The 16,066-nt window shown below is 37.5% G+C and overlaps 2 non-coding genes across 2 annotated transcripts; both read right to left on the minus strand.

Annotated features, from left to right (window-relative positions):
* Window positions 1–6,729: 6,729 nt before the first annotated feature.
* Window positions 6,730–6,801, minus strand: TRNAM-CAU (transfer RNA methionine (anticodon CAU)). The gene has a single exon. It is a non-coding gene; the product is annotated as a tRNA-Met (tRNA).
* Window positions 6,802–7,948: 1,147 nt separating this feature from the next.
* TRNAM-CAU (transfer RNA methionine (anticodon CAU)) lies at window positions 7,949–8,020 on the minus strand. Its single transcript has one exon. It is a non-coding gene; the product is annotated as a tRNA-Met (tRNA).
* Window positions 8,021–16,066: the final 8,046 nt, after the last annotated feature.

Here is a 16,066-nt window from a genome sequence, read left to right on the forward strand (position 1 = left end):
TATAGATAAAGTGATAAATAATTAAAATAATATTAGTAGATAAATTGACCTGCTTTGAGATTTTTTATCTTCATTTCTGAGATACTGAAAATACTTCCTTATTTAGATAGGTTTCGATAAATGTTTTATTTTATTTTTACTATTTTTAGTGTACTTATAATAAAACTATATAGCTATAGTACTTGATATTATTTATAGTTTAATTTAAATTGCTTAATATTTTATCGTACATTGTAATTAAAAAGTAATCTAACCCTTTCTATTTAAGTTAACTTAGAGCACTCCCAATGCAGGCGGCGTTAAAACCGGCGTTTTATCGCCGGGTATCGCCGAAAATTCACCGGCAATGGGGAGAAATCGGCGTTTTTCCGGCGTTAATTCTACCGAATTAATGCCGGTTCCCGAAAAAACGCCGATTTATCGCCGAGTGAACGCCGGCCACTGTAGGCGCGTTCAGCGTATTTTCGGCGTTTTTTTTTTTTTTTTAAATACCCAACGGCTATTTTTACTCCCCTATAAATACACACCTTCTCTTCATTCTCTCCCCATCCTCATCCCTTTTCTCTCTTCATTATCTCCCCATCCTCATCAATTTTCTCTCTCTCCATCTATATTTAATGAATTCTGAATCATCTTCTCATTCTCAATCCGACGAGGAGATATCTCATTCTTCTTCCGAAGAGGAGGTACCTCCCGCTCCCACCGGATGGGATGTCGCGAGTTTTGCCAACAACCCAATCAACAACTATATCTTCCGTTACATACAAAGCGAGCTTGCTCGAATGCAGCAGCCACCCCAACGGCCAATCCGCAGGCGGCGCCGATACATCCCCCGCGACCACGCTGGTGGGCACGATCGGCTGTTCGCCGATTATTTTGCTGAGGAACCACGTTATCCGGCAAATGCATTTAGTCGCCGATTCAGAATGCGCCGCTCCCTCTTCCTGCGCATTGTTAATGCGTTGTCCGCGCGTTACCCCGAGTTCCAGCTCCAGCGAGACACCACAGGGAAGCTCGGTCTATCGCCCCTGCAGAAATGCACTGTTGCCATCCAACAATTGGCATATGGAGGGTCCACCAACATGTTCGATGAGTATCTGCAATGCGGCGAGACGACTGGCAACGAGTGCCTGAAGAATTTTTGTCAGGGCGTGTGAGAGATATTTGGGGTCACTACCTTCGCTCGCCAGACGCAGCTGACTGCCAGTTCCTGCTGGATTGGCACTGGAGGACCCACGGCTTTCCAGGGATGCTCGGCAGCATCGACTGTATGCACTGGCAGTGGAAGAACTGCCCAACCGTGTGGCGAGGCCAGTTCACTACCGGCTACAAAGGTACGCATCCCACCATCATTCTTGAAGCTGTTGCCGACCAACGGCTTTGGATTTGACATGCTTATTTTGGTATAGCCGGCTCGAACAACGACCTAAATGTTCTCAATTCCTCGCCCCTTTTCAACGAGCGGGTCAATGGGTTAGGCCCCTCCATCGAATTCACGGCCAATGGCAATGTGCATAACATGGGGTACTACCTGGCTGACGGCATCTATCCGCAATGACCCGTGTTTTTGAAGACGATCAGATGCCCAATCGGAGATAGTAGAAAGTATTTTGCCCGAGCGCAAGAGTCTGCGCGCAAGGATGTGGAGAGGGCGTTTGGGGTGCTCCAATCACGATTTGCACTAGTAAAGGGCCCGGCGCGCTTTTACTACCAGGGGGATATTGCCGACATCATGTATGCGTGCATCATCATGCATAACATGATCATCGAGGATGAACACGAAGGCGTCCTCAACGTCACCAACGACACCAGTGTTGCATCATCGAGTCACGGTGTCTCAACCGAGTCCGAGTCCGCCCGCCGGGGTGTACCGTACAACGAACATGAACGGTTCAAGGCGTTCATGGACATACACCAAAAGGAGGCCCATCGAGCACTACAACACGATATGATCAAAGAATTGTGGGCAAATAGAAACCACGCCCACCGCCCTTGAATTTTTTTACTTTGAATTTTTTTTTCCATTCCTGTACTATTTTTTTTTTTATTAATTTTCGTCGTTGTAATGTTTACTCGTGTTTAATACAACGAACTTTATTACTATTATTTGTTTTGTCTTATAAAATAAATTAGCTAGCTTTATTATATACAAAAATAAAACAATTAAATTAGTAATGATGTAAAAATGAAATGTTGAGTTAGGGAGAAATAAGGGAGAAAGCATTGGAGCAGTTGGCTAAAAGTTGGCTAAAAACTGGGGATAAATTATGGTGCTGATGTGGCGCTGATGTGGCAGGAGTTTGGGAGAAATAAGGGAGTTTTTAGGGAGACCATTGGGAGTGCTCTAATACACCTTTTCTATTATACTACTACCAAACTAGTGTTATCACCGATTGCTATATAAACACACTGTCACATGCGCACACACCATTCTGCATTTAAAGATATTGTCTATTCTATTATTTTTGAACAATACTCGATTCGTCTCCTAATAATTGTCCACTTTGATTCAGGCACGGATTTTAAGAAATGTAAAGTTAAGTAGGTTGAAAAATTAATGGAAGATGAGTCTCACTTTTATATATTAGTTTCATAATAAAATGTGAGTGGAATGAGTAATAGAACTATGAGGCCTACTTACTGTGGTAAAAAAAAGTAAAAGTGAAAAATTAATGAGGAAGAGAAGAAAATGGCAAAAAATGAACAATTAATGGGGGACGGGGGGAGTACTAAAAAAAGACAACGAATATACTGTCACACGTGCACATAACAATCAGATTTCAGGATTGTATTTTTGTTACACTTTTTAACAACAATAACAGATATAATAAAATACTCCCTCCGTCCACAAAATGTTGTCTGAATTTGACTTGGTACGGATTTGAAGAAATATGAAAAAAAAGTGAGTGGAAAAAAGTTAGTAGAATGTAGGTCCCACATTTATATATTGTCTTTATAACAGAATATAAGTCTAATGAGTTAGTTGAAAGTGGAGTCCATTTATAGAAAATGGTAAAAAAGTAAAGTGGACAACATTTCGGAAATGGACTGAAATGTAAAAACTGAACAACATCACTCAGTAGCTGCAGTTTTCCTGCCTAAATAGTGCATCACTGGCAGTTCTGTGAATTATATATTTATAGGTTATAGATTTATAAATATAGATGATGAATGATAGTAAGTAATTTTTTGAAATATAACTATTCATTAAAAATATATCAAGCCGAACACCATGTATGCAAAGACGAAGCCGCTGCAGAATAAAAATAAGATATCCACCGAGTTGTCCTTCTTGGCCTTCCAGCACTCCCATTCCGCCTCCGCAGCTCTTCTCACCGGTTCCGGATTGGCGGGGGATCCGTCAGCCACGCCGTGGAGCGTGAGGACTACCTTGAACACCGGGGGCTGATCCAACGGGTGGCGCTTCTGGACCTTCCAGCACTCCCACTTCTCCCCTTCTTCCGCCTTCGGCCTCCTCGGTCCCGGATGGGCGCGGAGTCCCTTAGCCACGCCGTGGAGCGTGTGTAAAAATGCGGAGAGCGTGAGGAGCGCGAGGAGAGCGAGGAGGAATTTGTTGCCCATGGCGTGTTCAAGGAAATGTGATAAACTTGAACCTGAGACCTTTGAAACTAGAGATGGTTTATTTATGCAAGGATGTTTTATTGTATTACATAGATTTTAATAATTTTATGTTAAATTACTTGAATTTTGATGATATATTTCATAAATTGTAAGATAAAATTAATAAAATAGCCTATCAATAATTTTGATAATATATTACATAAATTTTGATTTAAAATTAAAATATAAAATAGTGATTGTTAGTATATTAATAATAGAAAATGAGGTTCGTGTGATTAAAGGGTTTGCTGGTCGTCGTTGCCGACTGTTGTGAACATAAGAGCACTCCCAATGGTGTCGGCGAAAACTCGGCGATTTTTCGCCGAAAATCGCCGAGTTTTCGCCGACCAATGGCGAGAAATCGGCGAATTTTCGGCGTTAATTCTCCCGAATTAACGCCGGCTCCCGAAAAAACGCCGGTTTATCGCCGGATTATCGCCGACCACTGTGGGCGATAATCCGGCGATAAAAATAATTTTTTTTTTTTTTTTTAATTTACACCCCTATAAATACACACCTTCTCCTCCTTCTCTCCCAATCCTCATCCCTTTTCTCTCTTCATTCTCTCCTCATTCTCATCCCTTTTCTCTCTTCATTTATTTTCTCTCTCCATCTATATTTAATGAATTCTGAATCATCTTCTCATTCTCGGTCCGACGAGGAGATATCTCATTCTTCTTCCGAAGAGGAGGTACCTCCCGCTCCCACCGGATGAGATGTCGCGGGTTTCGCCAACAACCCAATCAACAACTATATCTCCCGTTTCATACAAAGCGAGATTGCTCGAATGCAGCAGCCACCCCAACGGCCAATCCGCAGGCGGCGCCGATACATCCCCCGCGACCACGTTGGTGGGCACGATCGGCTGTTCGCCGATTATTTTGCTGAGGAACCACGTTATCCGGCAGATGTATTTCGTCGCCGATTCAGAATGCGCCGCTCCCTCTTCCTGCGCTTTGTTAATGCGTTGTCCGCGCGTTACCCCGAGTTCCAGCTCCAGCGAGACGCCACAGGGAAGCTCGGTCTATCGCCCCTGCAGAAATGCACTGTTGCCATCCGACAATTGGCATATGGAGGGTCCGCCGACATGTTCGATGAGTATCTGCAATGCGGCGAGACGACTGGCAACGAGTGCCTGAAGAATTTTTGTCAGGGCGTGCGAGAGATATTTGGGGGGCACTACCTTCGCTCGCCAGACGCAGCTGACTGCCAGTTTCTGCTGGATTGGCACTGGAGGACCCACGGCTTTACGGGGATGCTCGGCAGCATCGACTGTATGCACTGGCAGTGGAAGAACTGCCAAACCGCGTGGCGAGGCCAGTTCACTACCGGCTACAAAGGTACGCATCCCACCATCATTCTTGAAGCCGTTGCCGACCAACGGCTTTGGATTTGGCATGCTTATTTTGGTATAGCCGGGTCGAACAACGACCTAAATGTTCTCAATTCCTCGTCCCTTTTCAACGAGCGGATCAATGGGTTAGGCCCCTCCATCGAATTCACGGCCAATGGCAATGTGCATAACATGGGGTACTACCTGGCTGACGGCATCTATCCGCAATGGCCCGTGTTTTTGAAGACGATCAGATGCCCAATCGGAGATAGTAGAAAGTATTTTTCCCGAGCGCAAGAGTCTGCGCGCAAGGATGTGGAGAGGGCGTTTGGGGTGCTCCAAGCACGATTTGCACTGGTAAAGGGCCCGACGCGCTTTTACTACCAGGGGGATATTGCCGACATCATGTATGCGTGCATCATCATGCATAACATGATCATCGAGGATGAACACGAAGGCGTCCTCAACGTCACCAACGACACCAGTGTTGCATCATCGAGTCACGGTGTCTCAACCGAGTCCGAGTCCGCCCGCCGGGGTGTACCGTACAACGAACATGAACGGTTCAAGGCGTTCATGGACATACACCAAAAGGAGGCCCATCGAGCACTACAACACGATATGATCGAAGAATTGTGGGCAAATAGAAACCACGCCCACCGCCCTTGAATTTTTTTACTTTGAATTTTTTTTTCCATTCCTGTACTATTTTTTTTTTATTAATTTTCGTCGTTGTAATGTTTACTCGTGTTTAATACAACGAACTTTATTACTATTATTTGTTTTGTCTTATAAATTAAATTAGCTAGCTTTATTATATATAAAAATAAAACAATTAAATTAGTGATGATGTAAAAATGAAATGTTGAGTTAGGGAGAAATAAGGGAGAAATAAGGGAGAAACCATTGCAGAGGTTGGCTAAAAGTTGGCTAAAAACTGGGGATAAATTTTGGTGCTTATGTGGCGCTGATGTGGCAGAAATAAGGGAGAAATAAGGGAGTTTTAAGGGAAACCATTGGGAGTGCTCTAAAGCCGAGACAAACATTCTTCAAAACCTTACACTCCAAGATCTTTGCTTAATATTGGTATGCTTATGCTTGTGATGCTCAAAGGCAAAGGCCTTGCAACTTCCCAAATAGACTCACTAGGTTATTACTTAAATTTCCATAACTGCGACGAACATATGATTAGTTGTGTTTAATTTTGGTTTCTACGTGTGTAGGTTGATTTAGTGGAGAAGATTGAAGAAGGCTAAGAATAGGTCCAAGGAGGGCTCCATGCCCCCTAAAGCCCTTCTTTGTGACTAGGAGGGTGCAACTAACGAAGATGATGGTGGGTCGTGGCTAATTGGAAGTGTTGTGATTTCACTGACTAGTGAGAAAATGGTGATGGATTTTGCGTTGTTGTAGTAAGAGATTATAATCTTGTAGTACTGTATAATTTATGTAAAAGTAAAAAATTATGTTTATGAAATTACCTCCAATTAGAATTTTTTATTAAAAAGGTTATTTCATTTATTTAAGACAATGCAAAAGAATAAAAAAATTTAAATTAATCAAAAAGTAATCAGATATGGAAGCTACTCATATCAGAGCTAGTAAGAGATTATAATCTTGTAGTACTGTATAATTTATGTAAAAATTAAAAATTATGTTTATGAAATTACCTCTAATTAGAATTTTTTATTAAAAAAGTTATTTCATTTATTTAAGACACTGCAAAAGAATAAAAATAAATAAATTAATCAAAAGTAATCAGATATGGAAGCTACTCATATCAGAGCCAGGTTTCGATCCTGGGACCTGTGGGTTATGGGCCCACCACGCTTCCGCTGCGCCACTCTGATTTTATGCTATTTTTAAACTAATGTATTAATTGATATTTTTAATTATCTTCTTTATGGGCTTAGTGATAATACTCATTCGGCTTATGTTAGAAGTCTTATGCCCATAAGCCCAATGCTACTGGTGACATTTTAAATTTAAAATCAATAGAAATGGATGTGTCATTCCATAGTCTATAATGTTAGTAGTATGTTTAGGCCACATTAAAATCAAATAAGTAGTAGTAGTATATTACTTGAATTTCTTTGCCAATAATACACACTCATGATGATTTGGATAGTGGTAATTAATCCAGCAGTGTTAGGATTGTTATTACGTTGAATTGCACCATAGGTCTAGTTTGATAATATCCTCAAGAGAACCTTTAAATAAAGTTTTATTATTTGGAACCTAGCTATTTGGAAATTTATTCCATCAATTTTGATACTCTAATATATTACATAAATTTTAATAATATATAATTAATTAAATAGCCTATCAATAATTTTGATAATAGATTATACAAATTTTTATTTATATCTAAAATATAAAGTAATGATTGATAGTATATTAATAATATAGAATAAGGTTCATGTGATGAAAGGGTTTGACAGCAGTCGTCGTCGTCGCCGATTGTTGTGAACATAACGCCGATACAAACATCCGGGTATGTTTATGCTTGTGGCGCTCAAAAGCCAAGGCCTTGCAACTTCCCAAATACACTTCCCAATTAATTTTCCATAGTTGGTACATGAACATATAATCAGTTGTGTTTAATTTTGGATTCTTGATATATATTGATTGATTTAGTGGATAGAAGGCTACAAACTGATCCAAGGAGGGCTCCGTGCCCTCGGAACCTTCTTGTGACTAGGTCGGGTGCGACCGAGGAAGATGATGGTAAGTTCAGCTCTCAAGAATTAATTTGTGAAAATCTAATTGTTGAATTATGTTAATGTATGGTTAATTGCCGGTGTTGTGATTCCAATTATTGTGTGAGATAAATTGTGATTGATTTGTGTTGTTTTAGTAAGAGATTATAATCTTATGTTATAATTTATATTTATTTATATTTTTTTATTAAAAAGGTTATTTCATTTATTTAAGGTACTGCAAAAAAATAAAAATATTTAAAGTTAATCAAAAAATTATAAATTGGGAAGCTACTTATATCAAAGCCAGGTTTCGATCCTGGGACCTGTGGGTTATGGGCCCACCACGCTTCCGCTGCGCCACTTTGATTTTGATATTATTCTTACTCTAATATTAATATATAATTGATAAGCATTATGGGCTCGACGACAATATTAGTTTGACTTATGTTAGAAGTAGTGAGTTTTAAATTTAAAATCAGTAGTAAATGGATGTTTCATTCCATAATTTCTTTTCAAGTAATACAAATTCACATTCTAATTAGAAGATGATAATAGTGGTACTTATCATACTATAATTATTATACAATTAAAAAATTTCTACTAACCCTTCCCTAGGCTATCCGAGTAACTACAAGATGTGGTTCACTTTTTAAATATTTATTATAAAATTTATAATGTATAATGGGAAGCACTTTTGATTTTTAATTAGTAGCTTCATTATTGCTTAATAGTTAAGCCGCTAATTATTGAAGAGAGCATGGTGCACTTCGAGAAGAGAAATTGTTTTTTTAGTTATAATAAAGGGTATAATAATTTATACATGAAATTATGTGTAATTTAGAGTAATTTGGAGCAGTATTGGAGGTGCAAGTTGAATGGGGAAATGTGCTAATAAAGAAATATTTCTTCATTAAAAAATATTCTACTCCTACATAGTAGTAAGAAATAAATAAAGAAAACAAAAAACCAAATCAAGGATGCTTCGGTCAAGACTGAAAAATGATGCAAAACACGAACATGATTGTTTTTAATATTTATAATAATTATTATTATAGTTTTGGCCGATTTAACACATTATTTATTAGTATAATCGATCGTATTGATTTTAAAGTAAAACTAATAAAGATAATATATGTTTAATTATTTTATTTTGGGTCGTCTCATCAACATTGTCTTTCTTTTTTGGTATGTTTTTTCGATAATAAGATAGGCCTTATTCTCTACTAAAAAATTACAATTACTTTTTTTTTCTACGTCTCTTTAATATTTTCAATTTTGTATTAAAACCCGTGTAAACTTCAAAATTTTTATTTTTATCGAACGAAGGGGATAGTAGAAATGAGTATTTTGTTTTATAAGCAAATATCTATCTCACTTTAACTTAGCTTGATTTAAAAAAATTAGAAAAATAATAGGTAAAAATATGAAATGAAACAACATGCAAATGAGTCGGACTAAAAAGAAAATATGAGTATATCTTCGCGGATGGAGGGAGTTCTTTTGTTATATTTCAAACGACCCTAAACAATAATCTCATTTTTGTACTAGTATTTTATTCTATCCATCGAAATTAGTCTTATAAAACTTTCACTTTATTTATGTATTATGGATATATTTATTAATAAAAGCATAAAATAATACAAAATGACTCAGAATTCATCTTTAACCAATAAAAAATTAATCAATTCAATGTAACAAAATTAATTCAAGCTAAAATTAATCCCAGAGCTAAAGCTAAATTCCCCTCCAATCGTCGTCTCTACCAAATCCGTAACTCATTCCGATCACCTCAAAATAATCAGAATTCAAACCCCCAAATTCACCGCCTACAATAAATCCCCAATCTACTATTCACATCCCCCAGCAAAAAACCAAAAATCAACCCAAATTGTCACCGCGTTTCCTCCTAGTGACTCGAATGTAGCAATAAACCGCGGCGAAAGCGACGGTCACGAGCCCGCCGATGATGACTCCGCCGCCCGCCACCGATCCGTCCGACGAGCGGCGGTGCTTCCCGATCTTCCTGCTCTCCCACTCCGCCGGCGCCTCCGCCGGTGGATCCGCGGATGATCCCTCCGGTTCCGGATTCTGGAGCGGAGATCTCGACGGATCCGGATCGGCCGCGGCGTGGAGCGAGAGGAAGAACGCGGAGAGCGCGAGGAGCGCGAGGAGGAATTTGATGCCCATGAAGTGTTCGAGGAAATTCCAGTGTGTGAATTCAGGTGTTGAGGTGTGTGATTTTTTCCTGCTTTTGGAGTGAAGTGAGAAACTAGTGATTCTCTATTTATAGAGGATGTTTTTTTCGGGTCGGGTCGGGTCGGGTCAAAAAGGGATGCGGTATCTTTTTTGGAAAAACGTGTAAATGTGGATTTATTGGAAAAGCGTCGTTTTTATTAACGCGGTTACTAAAGATGGGTTTTCATGTAATTCTAAAAAATCGATCGAAAAATCATAAAGTTTGAATTCGTGAGAAATGATAGTAAAAAATTTATTTTGTCATTTTGGGATGTCCACAAAAAATAATTTTACTTTTCCTATTTTTTTCTCCTCTTTCTCGTACTTTTTCATTAAAATCCGCGTGATTCACAAATGAGACTATTTTTTATGGACAGAGGAAGAGTCATGTGTAATTAATACTCCCTCCGTTCCGGATAATTCAGGTCACTTTGACCGTGCACAGGTTTTAAGAATTGTAATGAAAAATAGGTTGAAAAAGTTAGTGGAATATGGGTCTTACCTTTATAAAGTTTGAATTTGTGTGAAATGATAGTAAAAATTTTATTTTGTCATTTTGGGATGTCCAAAAAAATAATTTTACTTTTCTTACTTTTTTCTCCTCTTTCTTGTACTTTTTCATTAAAACCCGCGTGATTCACAAATGAGACTATTTTTTATGGACATAGGAAGAGTCATGTGTAATTAATACTCCCTCCGTCCCGGATAATTCAGGTCACTTTGACCGTGCACGGGTTTTAAGAATTGTAATGAAAAGTAGGTTGAAAAAGTTAGTGGAATGTGAGTCTTACCTTTATATATTAGTTTTATAATAAAATGTGAGTAGGAATGAGTTATTGGAATATGTGGTCCACTACCAAAAATGGTAAAAGTGAAATGAGACAAATTATGTGGGACGGACCAAAATGGAAAATTGAGACTAATTATCTGGGACGGAGGGAGTATATTGTTGATGTTTTCAAAACAAAACAATGTCGTTTTTGTAATGAATAGACGATAATGTTATATTCATCGGTGGTGTCATTTACATGTGATTGATTTCGCTAGCTACCAAATCTGATACTCTCTCTATCTCTCGTTATGTGCTCTAGTTTTTTATTTTGGTTCATCCTATATTAATTTTCCCACTTCACTTTTACCACTTTTAGTTGTGGATCCCAGCATTCCACTAACTCATATTTTATTATAAAATTAATATATAAATGACATTAATTTTTTCAACACGCTCGGTATTAGTATTTTTTTCAAGGTGGGACACATAGTACACTACAAAAAACTCACTATTTAGGAGTAACAGAATTATCCGTGACTAATCAGCGAAATTTCATCACTTCACACGGTTAGTGACAAATTCAGTACTGACGGATCCGTCACCAAAAAGCTTGTCCCTAAAATTTTTTAGTGACGGATTTATCCGCACTAACGTCACTAACCCACTCAATGACGAATAAAGTAGCGCTGTCATGGTAAGTTTCGCGTTAGTGACGGACTTATCTGTCACTAATTAGTTACTACCACTTTTAAGTCATTTATCCGTCACAAATTCTTTAGCTGTCTGTTGTTCACTAAATCTGTCACTAATGAGCATTTTTTTGTAGTGGTAGGAGACGGAGGGAGTATTATAATTTTACCATAAAAAAATGTTATGGGATGATTTCCAACACATCTAAATTTATGTTTTTTCTGTTTATTTTTTTTAGTCAAAATTATTTCCAATAACTCTTTTCAATCATAATTATTTCCAACAGTTATTGAGTTTCTATAGGAATGAAGTCAAACTTTAACCGAGTGACAATTAATTAAGACAATAGGCAATATATAGTATTGTGGTGCAATTCAGCTGGAACAACTTGGTTACAGCTAGATTAATAAATTGCAATTGAAGTCAAAATGTACGAATATTTAATTGTTATATATACCTAAAAATGTTTGTGGTTTCTATTTTCACTGAATTTAAATTAGTGTAATAAATTATAAAAAGATTTAGCTTAAATGATTAAGTTAAAGCACACTACAAGGCTCTATTTAATAAGAGCTCCTCGATTCAATTATAGTTGTGTGTGATAGTTATAAATTCCTTAATTTTTGCTAATTCAAGTTATTTACAGTAAGGTGGAAAAATTAAGGGAAAATGTTGATTCTATTTTAAAAAAAATACTTATGCAGATATATTTTTTGTAGGTTGCAATGGAGATAGTAGGTAGTCAACTATGATCATCAATACCAACTATTTCCACACCTAACAAAAATTGCCCTTAATTACCTACATGAAATCATGTAAATTAGTAGTTGGCTAGCTATAGAAGGTGACATCCTATATAACTAGGTTATTTGATTACAAAATTGATCGTTTAGCTATTTCGAAATAAGGTTAGATGGTATGGAATGCATAATTTGGGGAAGATCATTTTTGCAATTAGTTTGACCGATACATGTATAGGGGGTCGACCGATCCAACATCGACACATCATGGCCGAAAAATTTCATTAAATTTGGCCGCTTCCACTAACCCTACAATTAAAACTTACCCAACTCTTCATTTCCGTTAGTCACCTCTCATCCACACAACCAATGTCGTCTTACTCCAACAACGATATTATTTACCATGTACTGTTTGACCTCACAAGTTACATTTTCTGATTCCAACATTAATGTCGGACAGTTTTGTGAATCCAACATCAATCTGTTTCTTTGAGAAGAAGTCAATATTTGAGTTGAATATCAATTTGTTTTTTTTCCTTTGAAGCCTGTTCAGTTAATACATTTGAACTCAAATAAATGTTAGCTGACCACCCACCCCACATACAAACAAGTTGTTCCACCTTTTTAACTAAAAACACTAATAAAAAAATACAAAAATAAATAATATGCACATAAATATGTCACATGAGAAGAATTGTTGGAACATCATATATGCTCCAATATATAGTATTAGAGCATCTCCAATAGTGGCTAGCCCACCGGCTAGCCGATTCGCGTCGCTAGCCGGTCGGCTAGCCGAGCTATTGGAAACGGCCAGCCGCGAATCGGCAAAAAAATCGGCATGGGCTAGCCGATTTGAGGGCGCTGGCCGATGCGCTGGCCACCGTTGTGGCGTGCCGATCGGCCAGCTCCAAATTTTCATTTTTTTTTAAATTTTGAAAACCTATATATACGCGATTTTAGTTTCATTTTCATTTGCACCACTTGTTTTAACGAGTTTTCCCTCTCTAAATTTCTGTACAAGAACAATCGAGCGATGGACAACAACAATGAGTCCAGTCCGGCGACGAGCGGATCTCAGACTCCCACGGTACCTGTGGGATCTGGATGGGGCCATATGGGCGGGCAGATGGGCCTAGGGTTTAACGTCCCTTGACAACAGTTGATGGGGATGATGGCGGGAGCGCAGGGGGAATGCAGGGGGATGCCCCAGATACAGCAGCAGATGATGCAGCAGATGATGGGGATGATGCCGGTATGGCAGGGAGGGATGCAGCCCGGTATGAAGGGGTCACCGGGAGGGGGGACACGATCTATCGTCCCTCTCTTGATTTTTTGACGGCTTCGTCTCACACGTCGATCCAAGGGAGGGATGCAGCCCGGTATGCAAGGTCGCAACTGACCCACGGAGAAGAGGTTTCTCCACTCGATGCAGGTGGATTTGGATGCCACGAGGGCACTGGTGGAGGGCTCAAACGCGGGCTCAGATACCCCGGGTGGCGGCGGCGAGGACGACGAGGAGTAGAGATCGGCGGGGCTCGTGTGTGGAAGCCCTTTTTTTAAAAAAAAATCATGTATTTTTTTTATCTATGTACCTTTTTTTTTAATGAAATGAATGAATTTTTCCGTATATATCTCGTAAATTTAATTCCGTAATTTAATCATAAATTTTATTCCGTAAATGTAGTTGTTTTTGAATTATTTTTATTGCAGCTGACCTATGGCTGGCCTAAGACTAGCCTATTTGAGTACAATGTTGATGTGGCAGGTGGTTTATTAGTGCTGATGAGGTGGCAAAGAGAGAGTGGTTGGCCTATGGCTGGCCTATTCTTATTGTTGATGTTCTTATAATGCCTATTTATCAATTGTTCGATTAAGTGATCAACTAATTTAGCATAAACATGGGTCGAACGACCATCGATCTATTACAAGACTTATTATTATGTAAAATATAGTCTTTGATAACTTCTTTTTCCTTTATGCAGTTAAGAATCTTAACTTAAGATAAACCTCAAGGCTAATTCTCTAAATAAGAGGCTTTGATCCTTACGTCAAATATATATACGCTGATAGTATCTCATTCCTATCACTTAAGTTCAAACGCAAAAACTTGAAATCAGATGATTCTCCCTAACATTAATGTGATTTCTCAACTTCATAATTCATCAAAATGTCATGAATCCAAAAACGCTTTCGCTTTCAAGCAAAAGCAACATGTAATTATTGCATGAATCGTCAATTCTCGATTCCAATGCAAGATGGATGGATTGAAAGATTACTGAACCTACGAGTTCACTTCGATTCTTCAGTTATCTTTCATTACTTGCGACAATATTATTAACTGTATCCGATTCGATGAATTATGGAGTACTTTCTTTATGATTGTTGGACAATTTTGTAAATATAAACCTACTCAACCTTTTTCTACAAAGAGAAACCAATATTTGGGTTCAAATTAGACTTTATTCTCTTTAAAGCCGGTTCAGTTAGTACATTGGAATTCAAAAAAATGAAAAAGCACCCACCCCACATACAAACAAAATCTAATCAAACATGGACACGAGGATTATTTAAATCTCTTTATACTAATTCGAAAAGGATAAAAGTAGTGAGAACCAAATCTATACTTCATTTTTAACATGAGAAATTTGGTAGTTTCTAGAAGAAAACGCGTTGGTCCGAACCGTCCAAATATAAATAATTCATTAATAAATAATTAAATATAGATATAAATTATGGACGGTTCAAAGCATTTACTACTACACTTTTTCCAATTTATTTTTGCATTTTTGAAAACGTTTGAATGGTCCGACCGTGTCAATACGGTTATGTATTTATTTTACCTAACGACTACTTTTTTGTTTTCCATAAATTGCTATTATTATTTCATAAGTATGCATGAACAAATAGATGAATATTTAATTGGTTTAGTGCATATTCGCATTGATGGGAAAATGAGTCACACCGATTTCTCGTATCATGAATTAGAATGAAAATTAAGGAAAGAAGGTTTTCTAGTTTTACTTTTTTTTATGTTTTTCGAAGAAAATTATTCAAGCTAGTACATAATATACGATAAATTTTATGTTGTGAAAAAGATAAATTGCTGGAAAAATTATGAAATTTGGTTAAATTATAGTTATGGCCACAACTTAAAAAATCAATTAGGAAATCATGATTTTTTGACTTATCCTCTAGTGAATTCTTTTGGTGAAGTTTTATGTTAAAAAAGCTGAGAAACCATGCGTGAACGTCATCGTTGGCGAGTTAAACAATATCGTTTATTCATAAAATATCATCATTTGGTAGGAAAGCATGAAGAATATATTATACGTAGACGACCTATTTTTTCCCAATGATAACTGAAAACAAATCCAAATTTCATGATTTTCCCGACTGATACTTAAATACACATGACGGACCGTATTTTGATCGAAATTCATATGTACTAGTATGTTTATTCTGGATATTTTACCTCACAAGAATAGGCATAATCAAAGTAAGTCGAGTCTACACACTAGCTTTAGGATCCAAAAATAAATGGACATATGAAAAACAAGCTATCCACCAATTTTAACATGTTAAGCCCAAATTAAAGTGGGCCAATAAAAGTGTGTTCCATTAGATACTAACTGGGCTATTGTTATAAGACCCATAAAAAAAAAAAAGAAGAGGAAGAAATTAAGAAATTCCATAAGAGTATTTGATGAGGATCCGAGTATTTTATGATTCATTTTTCAAGAATTTATCCATTGATGATGCTTGATCTAGGTATTTTTGTGGGATTGATTTTCTATTTAACAAAAATAACAAAGATAATAAAAGATCCAACCAACAAAAATTGAATCTAAACAAGAATTGATGGAAGATTAGGAATGGAAATCATGTGTATAATGATGAGATAAAAGAGTTATGACCATAGGACCTTGACCAAAAGAATGGAAAAAATCCTAGGCAACTTTCAATAGCTCTATCA

The sequence above is a fragment of the Salvia hispanica genome, chromosome 4, assembly GCF_029641045.1.
Source record: "Salvia hispanica isolate PSC_SH4W2 chromosome 4, Shi_PSC_v1, whole genome shotgun sequence".
Taxonomy (NCBI): domain Eukaryota; kingdom Viridiplantae; phylum Streptophyta; class Magnoliopsida; order Lamiales; family Lamiaceae; genus Salvia; species Salvia hispanica.